We start from the raw sequence: 13,472 nt of genomic DNA on the forward strand, positions 1-13,472 counted from the left end.
AATGTAATTAACAATATACAGGGTGGGCCATTTATATGGATACACCTTAATAAAATGGGAATGGTTGGTGATATTAACTTCCTGTTTGTGGAACATTAGTATATGTGAGGGGGGAAACTTTTCAAGATGGGTGGTGACCATGGCGGCCATTTTGAAGTCAGCCATTTTGAATCCAACTTTTGTTTTTTCAATAGGAAGAGGGTCATGTGACACATCAAACTGATTGGGAATTTCACAAGAAAAACAATGGTGTGCTTGGTTTTAACGTAACTTTATTCTTTCATGAGTTATTTACAAGTTTCTGACCACTTATAAAATGTGTTCAATGTGCTGCCCATTGTGTTGGATTGTCAATGCAACCCTCTTCTCCCACTCTTCACACACTGATAGCAACACCGCAGGAGAAATGCTAGCACAGGCTTCCAGTATCCGTAGTTTCAGGTGCTGCACATCTCGTATCATCTGAAGGCAATCATCTATGCTGTGAAGATACGAGATGTGCAGCACCTGAAACTACGGATACTGGAAGCCTGTGGTAGCATTTCTATCACTCAGAAGTTAGTCAGCCAGTTACTTACCCACTTACAGACGTTTTCTCCCAGTCCGAGCATTCTCATTTTATATACCAACCTTTTATGCGGTACAGAGTCAAATGCTTTGGAGACGTCCAGATATACGACATCCATTGATTCGCTGCTGTCAAGTCTAGAACTTACCTCCTCATAGAAACTGATTAAATTAGTTTAGCATGACTGATCCCTCATGAAGCCATGCTGATATGGCGTTATTTGCTTATTTCCGTTGAGATGCTCTAACATAGCATCTCTCAGAAAACCTTCAAACAGTTTACCCACAACAGATGTTAAACTTACCGGCCTATAGTTTCCAGGCTCTGTTTTTGGACCCTTTTTAAATATTGGCACCACATTTGCCATGCGCCAATCCTGTGGGACATTCCCTGTCAGTATAGAGTCCGCAAATATCAGAAATAAGGGTCTGGCTATGACATTACTTAATTCCCTTAGGATACGGGTGTGTATGCCATCCGGTCCTGGCGATTTGTCTATTTTAATCTTTTTAAGTCGCTGTTTTACTTCTTCCTAGGTCAGACAGGACACTTTTAATGGGGAATTTATTTTTACATTCAGCATTTCATCAGTTTATTTTCCTTAGTGAATACATTGGAGAAAAAAAATTTGCTTTGCTTTCTCCTCGTCGCTCTCTGTGACTCCCCACTCATTACTCTTTAAAGGGCCGACACCTTCAGATTTATACTTAGCATTTATATACCGTATGTTTCGCCCTATAAGACACACTTTTTCCCCCCAAAAGTGGGAGGAAAATGGCAGTGCGTCTTATGGGGCGAATGCTGCCGTTTACATGGATACATCGCCGACCGCATGCTGCACAGCGCGGCCGGCAGTGTATCAGTGGGAAGGGAGGAGGGGCTGGGGGCCGTCATCTAGTTTTGTAATGGCAGCGGGGCCCGGTGCAGTCACTGTATTCTATTGCACCGGGTCCTGCTCACTGTACTAATCGTATCTACGGTAACTGCAGGCAATGTTTAACTATAGAATATGTTCGATCCAGCAGCCTGTACTTACGACTATAGCAGGCAGGAGGCTGGGCGGGCGGGCACTGGCAGCATAACTTCCTACGTCACGTGCCTGCTCCGCCCACTTTATGAATGAAGCAGGCGGCACGGGCACGTGACGTAGTGAGTTACGCTGTCAGTGCCCGCCCGCCCAGCCTCCTGCGGTCGTTAGTACAGGCTGTTGGATCGAACATATTCTATAGTTAAACATTGCCTGCAGTTACCGTAGATCCGATTAGTACAGTGAGCGGGGCCCGGTGCAATAGAATAGAATGACTGCACTGGGCCCCCGCTGCCATTAAAAAACTAGTGTAGATGCCAGCCCCCATCCCCTGTATTGGGGGTCATTCACAGTAGCTGACACATAAGATGCTATTTATCTGTCATCCACAGATCCCCCCCCCATAGCAGTGTTATGCCATCCACAGACACCCCCATAACAATGTCAGCCACAGACCCCCATAACAGTGCCAGCCACAGACCCCCATAACAGTGCCAGCCACAGACCCCCCATAACAGTGCCAGCCACAGACCCCCCATAACAGTGCCAGCCACAGACCCCCCATAACAGTGCCAGCCACAGACCCCCCATAACAGTGCCAGCCACAGACCCCCCATAACAGTGCCAGCCACAGACCCCCCATAACAGTGCCAGCCACAGACCCCCCATAACAGATCCCCCATAATAGTGTCATTCACAGGCTACCATTAGTTCAAAGCCCACCAAAAGCACTCCTTTTGGTTCAAAATATTTTTATTCCTATTTTCCTCCTCAAGAAACCTAGGTGCGTTTTATGGGCCGGTAGGTCTTATAGGGCGAAAAATACGGTAATTGAAGAACATTTTAGGGTTAGTTTTACTCTCTTTGGCAATTCATCTCTCGGTCTTCAGTTTGGCCGCTTTTATTTGTTTTTTAAATGTTCTATTTTTTTCCTTATTTTTCAGTGCTTCTGTGCTACCCTCCTGTTTTAGTGATTTATATGCTTTCCTTTTGTCATTTATTGCTTTCTTTACAGCTCTATTTATCCACATTGGTTTCCTTTTGTTCCTTAACCTTTTATTCTCATACGGTATGTACCTCTCACAATTAGATTTTAGGATGCTTTTAAAGATATCCCATTTTGGCTGTATTTTTATTTTTGAGGACTTTGTCCCAGTTAGTTAGGCCTATGGCCTCTGTTAGTTGGCTAAATTTTGCTATTTTGAAGTTTGGTATTTTTGTTCCTCCCTGTAGAAACGCTCTTTTGAATGATAATTGGAAGGTTATTACTTTATGATCACTATTTCCCAGGTGTCCCCCAACCTGCACGTCTGTTGTTCTGTCAGGCCTATTGGTTAATACTAAGTCCAGTATGGCCGTCCCTCTAGTCGGGTCCTGAACCATTTGGGAGAGGTAATGTCTTTGGTTATTGCCAAGAACCTGTTTCCTTTATGAGATATACAAGTTTCAGTTTCCCAGTCTATATCTGGATAGTTGAAGTCCCCCATAATAACCAGCCATGTCTCAGTTATTCCCACTATGTCATAGTCCTCCTCACACATCACTAATTCCAGTTCACCAGTTTTATTAGTCAGGCTTTTGGCATTAGTATACATACATTTGAGAGGTTTATGTATATTTTTTACCCTACACCTTTCCTTCTGAACTGTTCTAGTCCCTCCTTCCATTCCTCCCCCAGTCCCACTACCTTGCACCCGGTCTCTATCTGCACTATCTTCCCCTCCTATAATGTAATTTTCCTCCCCCCTCCGTCCCTAGTTTAAACATTCCTCCAACCTTTTAGCCATCTTTCTCCCCAACACAGCTGCCCCTTCCCCATTGAGGTGCAGCCCGTCCCTACGATAGAGCCTGTAGCCGATAGAGAAGTCGGCCCAGTTCTCCAGGAACCCAAACCCCTCCTTCCTACACCAGTTCTTGAGCCACTTGTTAATCTCCTGCTTCCTTTCTTGTGTGGCCCGTGGTACAGGCAGTATTTCGGAAAATACTACCTTTGAGGTCCTTGCCTTAAGCTTTTGACCTAAATCCCTGAAATTATTTTTAAGGACTCTCCACCTACCTCTAACTTTGTCATTGGTTCCGATTATGGATCATGACCGCTGGATCTTCTCCAGCCCCTCCCAGTAATCTGTCAACCCGATCCGCGATGTGTCGAACTCTAGCGCCAGGAAGACAGCACACTGTTCGGCGATCACAGTCTTTGTGACAGATTGCCCTATCTGTTCCTCTAATAATGGAGTCTTGTTTCATACTTACTTTCATATCACTCTTGGCATACAGACATTCACCACCACCTTTGTGTTTAGCCCTATGGTTTCTAAAGAGTGTAAAACCTTGAAGATTTACAGCCCAATCATGAGAAGAGTCCAGCTATGTCCCAGCAACACAATAACAATAATAACATTTGAAAGCGCTTTTCTCCCATAGGACTCAAAGCGCATAGATATGTCTCAATACAGGGTTGCAGGCTGAACTATGTTACAGAGGAAGTAGTCAGGTATTCATAAATGCCAGACTAAACAGGTGGCTTTTCAGTTTGGAGTTAAATGCATCCAGGGATGGAGATGTCCTAATTGGGTGTGACAGGGAGTTCCAAAGTGTAGGGGCGGCATGACGGAAGGCTCTGTCTCCAAAGTAGGGATCGACCGATTATCGGTTTTACCGATATTATCGGCCGATATTCAGTATTTTGACAGTTATCGGTATCGGCATCTATTTTGCCGATATACTGATAACTTATTGGGAACACAGATCACGCTGCTTACAGCGCTCTCCGTGTTCCCTCAGCAGCATATGGGAGAAGGAAGCAGTGTCTCGCTGCCGCTGCAGCCAGTGAGAGGAAGGAGGACAAGAGGAGGGGAGGGGCTGTGGCCGCTGCGCCACCAATGAAGATAAGTCTCTCATTCATTCAGTCATTCATTCATTCATATACAGGAGGCGGGAGCTGGCTGCAGAATCACATAGCCGGCTCCCGACCTCTATGAGCGGTAGCTGCGATCTGCGGTAGTTAACCCCTCAGGTGCCGCGGATCGCAGCTACCGCTCATAGAGGTCGGGAGCCGGCTATGTGATTCTGCAGCCAGTTCCCGCCTCCTGTATATGAATGATTGAGAGACTTATCTTCATTGGTGGCGCAGTGCGCTCCCCACCCCCATCCCAATATTAAAAACATTGGTGGCGCTGTGCGCCCCCCCACCCAGTATTAATCATTGGTGGCAGTGGCCACAGGGTCCCCTCTCCCCTGCTCCTCCGATCAGAGCCCCAGCAGTGTAATCCTGGGGCTGCGATCGGTTACCATAGCAGCCAGGACGCTATTGAAGCCCTGGCTGCCATGTTCAGCTCCCTGCTGCTGTGTGCACAGGGCAGCAGGGACAGTGTGAGCTCCTATTCACCCTGATAGAGATCTATCAGGGTGAATAGGACAAGGGTTCTAGGCCCTAAGGGGGCTAAAAGTCAGTAAAAAAACAACAAAAAAACACAAAAATATTAAGTATAAATGAAAAAGATTTACAAAAAAAATTAAAATACATGTTAAAGAGGACCTTTCACCAGAAGAAAGCCTCTAAACTGACTATACAGAAGTGTAGAGCGGCGCCCAGGGATCCCGCTGCACTTACTGTTATCCCCGGGCGCCGCTCCGTTCTCCGGTTATAGCCTCCGGTATGTTTGTAGTTAGGCTCCACCCACTTGATCCTGCCACGGTCTTCTTCTCCTATGCTGTAGCGCCGGCCAATCGCAGCGCTCAGCTCATAGCCAGGCTATATAGGATTTCTTCTTCAGTAATTACCTTGAAATCAGACCATGGTGGTAGGCTATTTTTGCATCAATTATATGGCTCTACTTTGGTTTCCGGTGCTGTGAATTGAATGGCGGGTCCTGCTCCTAGTGGCTCCGTTCTTCCACCTCTGTCACCTCCCTCCAAGTCTCGATTGACAGGGCCAGGCAGCGTTCGCATCCTCCTGCCGGCCCTGAGTGCATGGTAAATCTCGCGCCTGCTCTGTGCCTTTCAGTATTCGGAGCAGGCGCAGTAAGGCAGCCAGTGAGCATCCTTCCTTCACTATGCCTGCGCCGAATACTAAACGGCATGGTGCAGGCGTGAGATTTACCATGCACTCAGGGCATGCAAGCGCTGCCTGGCCCTGTCAATTATACGCTGATGATAAAAGTTACATTTATAGAGTAACGGGGGCATGGATAATACTAGGAATAGACTACTTAGATTCAGCTGACATTAGCACATCGCTAATGTCAGCCAGTTTAATTTAGGTATTTCTGGTGAAAGAAACCCTTTAACCACCTCAGCTCCCCTAGCTTAAACCCCCTTAACCCCTTCAGGACCGGGCTCATTTTCACCTTAAGGACCAGGCCATTTTTTGGAAATCTGACCAGTGTCACTTTAAGTGCTAATAACTTTAAAACGCTTTGACTTATCCAGGCCATTCTGAGATTGTTTTTTCGTCACATATTGTACTTCATGACACTGGTAAAATGAAGTCAAAAAAATTATTTTTTTTGCACAAAAAAATACCTAATTTACCAAAAATTTGGAAAAATTAGCAAATTTCAAAGTTTCAGTTTCTCTACTTCTGTAATACATAGTAATACCCCAAAAAATTGTGATGACTTTACATTCCCCATATGTCTACTTCATGCTTGAATTGTTTTGGGAATGATATTTTATTTTTTGGGGATGTTATAAGGCTTAGAAGTTTAGAAGCAAATCTTGAAATTTTTCCGAAATTTACAAAAACTCAATTTTTAGGGACCAGTTCAGGTCTGAAGTCACTTTGCGAGGCTTACATAATAGAAACCACCCAAAAATGACCCCATCTAAGAAACTACACCCCTCAAGGTATTCAAAACTGATTTTGCATACATTGTTAACCCTTTAGGTGTTGCACAAGAGTTATTGGCAAATGGGGAGGAAATTTGAGAATTTCATTTTTTTGTCTAATTTTTCATTTTAACCCATTTTTTCCACTAACAAAGCAAGGGTTAACAGCCAAACAAGACTGTATCTTTATTGCCCTGACTCTGCCGTTTACAGAAACACCCAATATGTGGCCGTAAACTACTGTACGGCCACACAGCGGGGCGTAGAGTGAAAGGTGCGCCGTATGGTTTTTGGAAGGCTGATTTTTATGGACTGGTTTATTTACACCATGTCCCATTTGAAGCCCCCTGATGCACCCCTAGAGTAGAAACTCCATAAAAGTGACCCCATCTAAGAAACTACACCCCTCAAGGTATTCAAAACTGATTTTACATACGTCATTAACCCTTTAGGTGTTGCACAAGAGTTATTGGCAAATGGAGATGAAATTTGAGAATTTCATTTTTTTGCCTAATTTTCAATTTTAACCCATTTTTTCCACTAACAAAGCAAGGGTTAACAGCCAAACAAGACTGTATCTTTATTGCCCTGACTCTGATGTTCACAGAAACACCCCATATGTGGCCGTAAACTACTGTATGGCCACACAGCGGGGCGTAGAGTGAAAGGTGCGCCGTTTGGTTTCTGGAGGGCTAATTTTGCTGGACTGTTTTTTTTACACCATGTCCCATTTGAAGCCCCCCTGATGCACCCCTAGAGTAGAAACTCCATAAAAGTGACCCCATCTAAGAAACTACACCCCTCAAGGTATTCAAAACTGATTTTACATACTTTGTTAACCCTTTAGGTGTTGCACAAGATTTAATGGAAAATAGAGACACAATTTCAAAATTTCACATTTTTGGCAGATTTTCCATTTTAATATTTTTTTTCCAGTTACAAAGCAAGGGTTAACAGCCAAACAAAACTCATTATTTATGGCCCTGATTCTGTAGTTTACAGAAGCACCCCATATGTGGTCGTAAACCGCTGTACGGGCACACGGCAGGGCGCAGAAGGAAAGGAATGCCATACGGTTTTTGGAAGGCAGGTTTTGCTGGACTGTTTTTTTTGACACCATGTCCCATTTGAAGCCCCCCTGATGCACCCCTAGAGTAGAAACTCCATAAAAGTGACGCCATCTAAGAAACTACACCCCTCAAGGTATTCAAAACTGATTTTACAAACGTTGTTAACCCTTTAGGTGTTCCACAAGAATAAATGGAAAATAGAGATTAAATTTCAAAATTTCACTTTTTCGGCAGATTTTCCATTTTAATATTTTTTTTCCAGTAACAAAGCAAGGGTTAACAGCCAAACAAAACTCTTTATTTATGGCCCTGATTCTGTAGTTTACAGAAACACCCCATATGTGGTCGTAAACTGCTGTATGGGCACGCGGCAGGGTGCAGAAGGAAAGGAATGCCATATGGATTTTGGAAGGCAGATTTTGCTGGATTGTTTTTAGACACCATGTCCCATTTAAAGCCCCCTGATGCACCCCTAGAGTAGAAACTCCAAAAAAGTGGCCCCATTTTGGAAACTACGGGATAAGGTGGCAGTTTTGTTGGTACTATTTTAGGGTACATATGATTTTTGGTTGCTCTATATTACACTTTTTTGTGAGGCAAAGTAAAAAATAGAAATTCAGAAATTTAATCTCCATTTGCCATTAACTCTTGTGGAACACTTAAAGGGTTAACAAAGTTTGTAAAATCAGTTTTGAATACCTTGAGGGGTGTAGTTTCCAAAATGGGGTCATTTTTTGGAGTTTATACTCTAGGGGTGCATCGGGGGGGCTTCAAATGGGACATGGTGTCAAAAAACCAGTCCAGCAAAAACTGCCTTCCAAAAACCATATGGCGCTCCTTTCCTTCTGCGCCCTGCCGTGTGGCCATACAGCAGTTTACGACCACATATGGGGCATTTCTATAAACTAAAGAATCAGGGCAATAAATATTGAGTTTTGTTTGGCTGTTAACCCTTGCTTTGTTATGGGAAAAAATGAATTAAAATGGAAAATTTGCCAAAAAATAGCTGTTTTGGCACTGTTTTTAATTTTTATTATTTACAACATTCATCTGACAGGTTAGATCATGTGCTATTTTTATAGAGCAGGTTCTTACGGACGTGACGATACCTAATATGTATACTTTTTTATTTATTTAGGTTTTACACAATAATATCATTTTTGACACAAAAAAAAAACATGTTTTAGTGTCTCCATAGTCTGAGAGCCATAGTTTTTTCAGTTTTTTGGCGATTGTCTCAGGTTGGGTATCATTTTTGCGGGATGAGATGACGTTTAGATTGGTACTATTTTGGGGTGCACATGACTTTTTGATCGCTTGCTATTACACTTTTTGTGATGTAAGGTAACAAAAAAATAGCTTTTTTGACACCGTTTTTATTTAATTTTTTTTACAGTGTTCACCTGAGGGGTTAGGTCATGTGGTATTTTTATAGATCAGGTTCTTACGGACATGGCAATACCTAATATGTCTACCTTTTTATAATTTATCAGGGTTTTACACAATAATATTTTTGAAACAAAAAAAAAATCATGTTTTAGTATCTCCATAGTCTGAGACCCATAGTTTTTTTATTTTTTGGGCCATTGTCTCATGTAAGGGCTCATTTTTTGCGGGATGAGGTGACGGTTTGATTGGTACTTTTTTGGCGTACATGCGACTTTTTTGATCACTTTTATTACCTTTTTTGGGAAGTAAGGTGGGCAAAATTTCAATTTCCTCATAGTTTTTATTTTTTTATTTTTATGGCGTTCACCGTGCGGGGAAAGTAACATGACCGTTTTATAGATCAGGTCGTTACGGACGCGGCGATACCTAATATGTGTAGTGTATTTTTTTTTATTTTTTTTTATTCAGTGATAAATGTGTTTTTTTGAAACTTTACTTTTTTCACTTTTTTTAACTTTTTTTTTGACCCAGACCCACTTGGTTCTTGAAGATCCAGTGGGTCTGATGTCTGTATAATACAGTACAGTACAATATATATTGTTCTGTACTGTATTTTACACTTGTCTGAACAGATCTATGCTTTCAGCACAGATCTGTTCAGCACCATGGACAGCAGGATGCCTGAGAGGCGTCCTGTTGCCATGGGAACCTTCCCCGTCTGCTCAGTACTGGTCAGAACTGCGCAGACGGGGAAGGGTAAGTACAGGGCTGAGGGGGGCTCTCTGGGGGCTCTCTCCCTCTCCCATCGGGGGGCTGCAAAGGCACAGCAGCCCCCCGATGGGAGAGGGAGGGTGCTCCCTGCGCTGTTAACCTTTTCCATACAGCGGTCCGTACGGACCGCTGTATGGAAAGGGTTAAACGGCTGACATCGCATCGCAGATGTCAGCCGTTTATACCAGGGTGCCAGCAATGTGCTGGCACCCTGGTATAACCACTTACCACCAACGATCATTGAAAGGGAGGCGGGCGGGGGATCGCGATCCCGCCTGCCGCACCGCCCGCCTCCCGCAGCTTACCGCACCTCCCCACCGCCTGCGACACCCCCCCTGCACCACCCGCCCACATAACATCATTCAGGGGTGCAGGGGGGGTGAAACATATTTATTTTGGGCATAGTAAAGTTTCTGATCCCCGCGGTCAGGGACCGCGGCGATCAGAAACCGCAGAAAGCGCTACAAACCGCAGGTCTGAATTGACCTGCGGTTTGCAGCGATCGCCGACATGGGGGGGTCACAGGACCCCCCTCGGCATTGACCTAAGGTGCCCGGCTGTGTGTGACAGCCGGGATCTCAGCGCTGTCACCATGTCTGCAGACATGGTGACAGTTTATGCCATGACGTGTATACTCATCATGGCGCGCTAAGTAGCAGTGCGCCATGACGAGTATACTCGTCATAGGTGGGGAATATTTTCACACTTTCTCCTTCTCTGATCGCTTCCCTGACAGGAATTGGGGCGATCAGAGAAGGAGAAGCACATAGTCCCTCCCTAACCCCCCCTTACCTGCCCCGATGCGCTGTGATTGGTCCCTCTGCAGTAATGGACCAATCACAGCGATCGTGGGCGGGTCAGAGCTACAATACAGCTCCTGCCGGCTTCTCTGGTTGCCTAGCAACCCCAGCACACCGGCTTCACTGGAGCTTCAGCGCTTCGCTCCCTGCGCTGACAGTGAAAGCCGATCACGTACATGCACGTGGGAATGCGGTGAGGCACCACATTCCCCCACGTACATGTACGTGATGTTGCGTGAAGGGGTTAACCACCTCAGCCCCCAGTGCTTAAACACCCTGAAAGACCAGGCCACTTTTTACACTTCTGACCTACACTACTTTCACCGTTTATTGCTCGGTCATGCAACTTACCACCCAAATGAATTTTACCTCCTTTTCTTCTCACTAATAGAGCTTTCATTTGGTGGTATTTCATTGCTGCTGACATTTTTACTTTTTTTGTTATTAATCGAAATTTAACGATTTTTTTGCAAAAAAATGAAATTTTTCACTTTCAGTTGTAAAATTTTGCAAAAAAAACGAGATCCATATATAAATTTTGCTCTAAATTTATTGTTCTACATGTCTTTGATAAAAAAAAAATGTTTGGGTAAAAAAAAAAAATGGTTTGGGTAAAAGTTATAGCGTTTACAAACTATGGTACAAAAATGTGAATTTCCGCTTTTTAAAGCAGCTCTGACTTTCTGAGCACCTGTCATGTTTCCTGAGGTTCTACAATGCCCAGACAGTACAAACACCCCACAAATGACCCCATTTCGGAAAGTACACACCCTAAGGTATTCGCTGATGGGCATAGTGAGTTCATAGAACGTTTTATTTTTTGTCACAAGTTAGCGGAAAATTATGTTGTTTTTTTTTTTTTTTTCTTACAAAGTCTCATATTCCACTAACTTGTGACAAAAAATAAAAAGTTCTATGAACTCACTATGCCCATCACGAAATACCTTGGGGTCTCTTCTTTCCAAAATGGGGTCACTTGTGGGGTAGTTATACTGCCCTGGCATTCTAGGGGCCCAAATGTGTGGTAAGGAGTTAAATCAAATTCATTAAAAAATGACCTGTGAAATCCGAAAGGTGCTCTTTGGAATATGGGCCCCTTTGCCCACCTAGGCTGCAAAAAAGTGTCACACATCTGGTATCTCTGCATTCAGGAGAAGTTGAGGAATGTGTTTTGGGGTGTCTTTTTACATATACCCATGCTGGGTGAGATAAATATCTTGGTCAAATGCCAACTTTATATAAAAAAATGGGAAAAGTTGTCTTTTGCCAAGATATTTCTCTCACCCAGCATGGGTATATGTAAAATGACACCCCAAAACACATTCCCCAACTTCTCCTGAGTACGGAGATACCAGATGTGTGACACTTTTTTGCAGCCTAGGTGGGCAAAGGGGCCCATATTCCAAAGAGCACCTTTCGGATTTCACAGGTCATTTTTTACAGAATTTGATTTCAAACTCCTTACCACACATTTGGGCCCCTAGAATGCCAGGGCAGTATAACTACCCCACAAGTGACCCCATTTTGGAAAGAAGAGACCCCAAGGTATTCGCTGATGGGCATAGTGAGTTCATGGAAGTTTTTATTTTTTGTCACAAGTTAGTGGAATATGAGACTTTGTATGAAACAAAATAAATAAATAAAATCATCATTTTCCACTAACTTGTGACAAAAAATTCTAGGAACTTGCCATGCCCCTCACGGAATACCTTGGGGTGTCTTCTTTCCAAAATGGGGTCACTTGTGGGGTAGTTATACTGCCCTGGCATTTTCCAGGGGCCCTAATGTGTGGTAAGTAGGTAAATGAACTTTGAAATCCGAAAGGTGCTCTTTGGAATGTGGGCCCCTTTGCCCACCTAGGCTGCAAAAAAGTGTCACACATGTGGTATCTCCGTATTCAGGAGACATTGGGGAATGTGTTTTGTGGTGTCATTTTACATATACCCATGCTGGGTGAGAGAAATATCTTGGCAAAAGACAACTTTTCCCATTTTTTTATATAAAGTTGGCATTTGACCAAGATATTTATCTCACCCAGCATGGGTATATGTAAAAAGACACCCCAAAACACATTCCTCAACTTCTCCTGAATACAGAGATACCAGATGTGTGACACTTTTTTGCAGCCTAGGTGGGCAAAGGGGCCCAAATTCCTTTTAGGAGGGCATTTTTAGACATTTGGATACCAGACTTCTTCTCACGCTTTGGGGCCCCTAAAATGCCAGGGCAGTATAAATACCCCACATGTGACCCCATTTTGGAAAGAAGACACCCCAAGGTATTCAATGAGGGGCATGGCGAGTTCATAGAAAAAAAAATTTTTGGGCACAAGTTAGCGGAAATAGATTTTTTGGATTTTGTTCTCACAAAGTCTCCCTTTCCGCTAACTTGGGACAAAAATTTCAATCTTTCATGGACTCAATATGCCCCTCAGCGAATACCTTGGGGTGTCTTCTTTCCAAAATGGTGTTATTTGTGGGGTGTTTGTACTGCCCTGGCATTTGAGGGTCTCCACAGTCATTACATGTATGCCCAGCATTAGGAGTTTCTGCTATTCTCCTTATATTGAGCATACGGGTAATGAGATATTTTTTTTCCGTTCAGCCTCTGGGCTGAAAGAAAAAAATGAACGGCACAGATTTCTTCATTCGCATCGATCAATGTGGATGAAAAAATCTCTGCCAAAAAAAGAAAAAGGAGGGGAAAGGCGTCTGCCAGGACATAGGAACTTCCGCCCAACATCCATACCCACTTAGCTCGTATGCCCTGGCAAAGCCGATTTCTCCATTCACATCAATCGATGTGGATGAATAAATCATTGCCGGGATTTTTTTTTTTATATATACAAAGTGTTTGCCAAAGTATATGAACACCGCCACCTCCTCAGCTCATATGCCTCGGCAAACGTATCTTTTACTGCAGAGGAGAAATCTCGTCTTGCAGCTCCGCATACACCGACTTGCGTGTAATCTGACAGCAGCGCAATGCTTCTGTCAGAATGCACATCAGTGCTGCAG

General features: G+C 43.8%; 1 protein-coding gene across 1 annotated transcript in view; it reads left to right on the forward strand.

The window, feature by feature from the left end:
• The window catches only part of LOC120990728 (mitochondrial tRNA methylthiotransferase CDK5RAP1-like), a 47,334-nt gene that overhangs the window by 638 nt on the left and 33,224 nt on the right, over positions 1 to 13,472 (forward strand). The window lies entirely within an intron of this gene.

The sequence above is a fragment of the Bufo bufo genome, chromosome 2 (genome assembly GCF_905171765.1).
Source record: "Bufo bufo chromosome 2, aBufBuf1.1, whole genome shotgun sequence".
Lineage (NCBI taxonomy): Eukaryota > Metazoa > Chordata > Amphibia > Anura > Bufonidae > Bufo > Bufo bufo.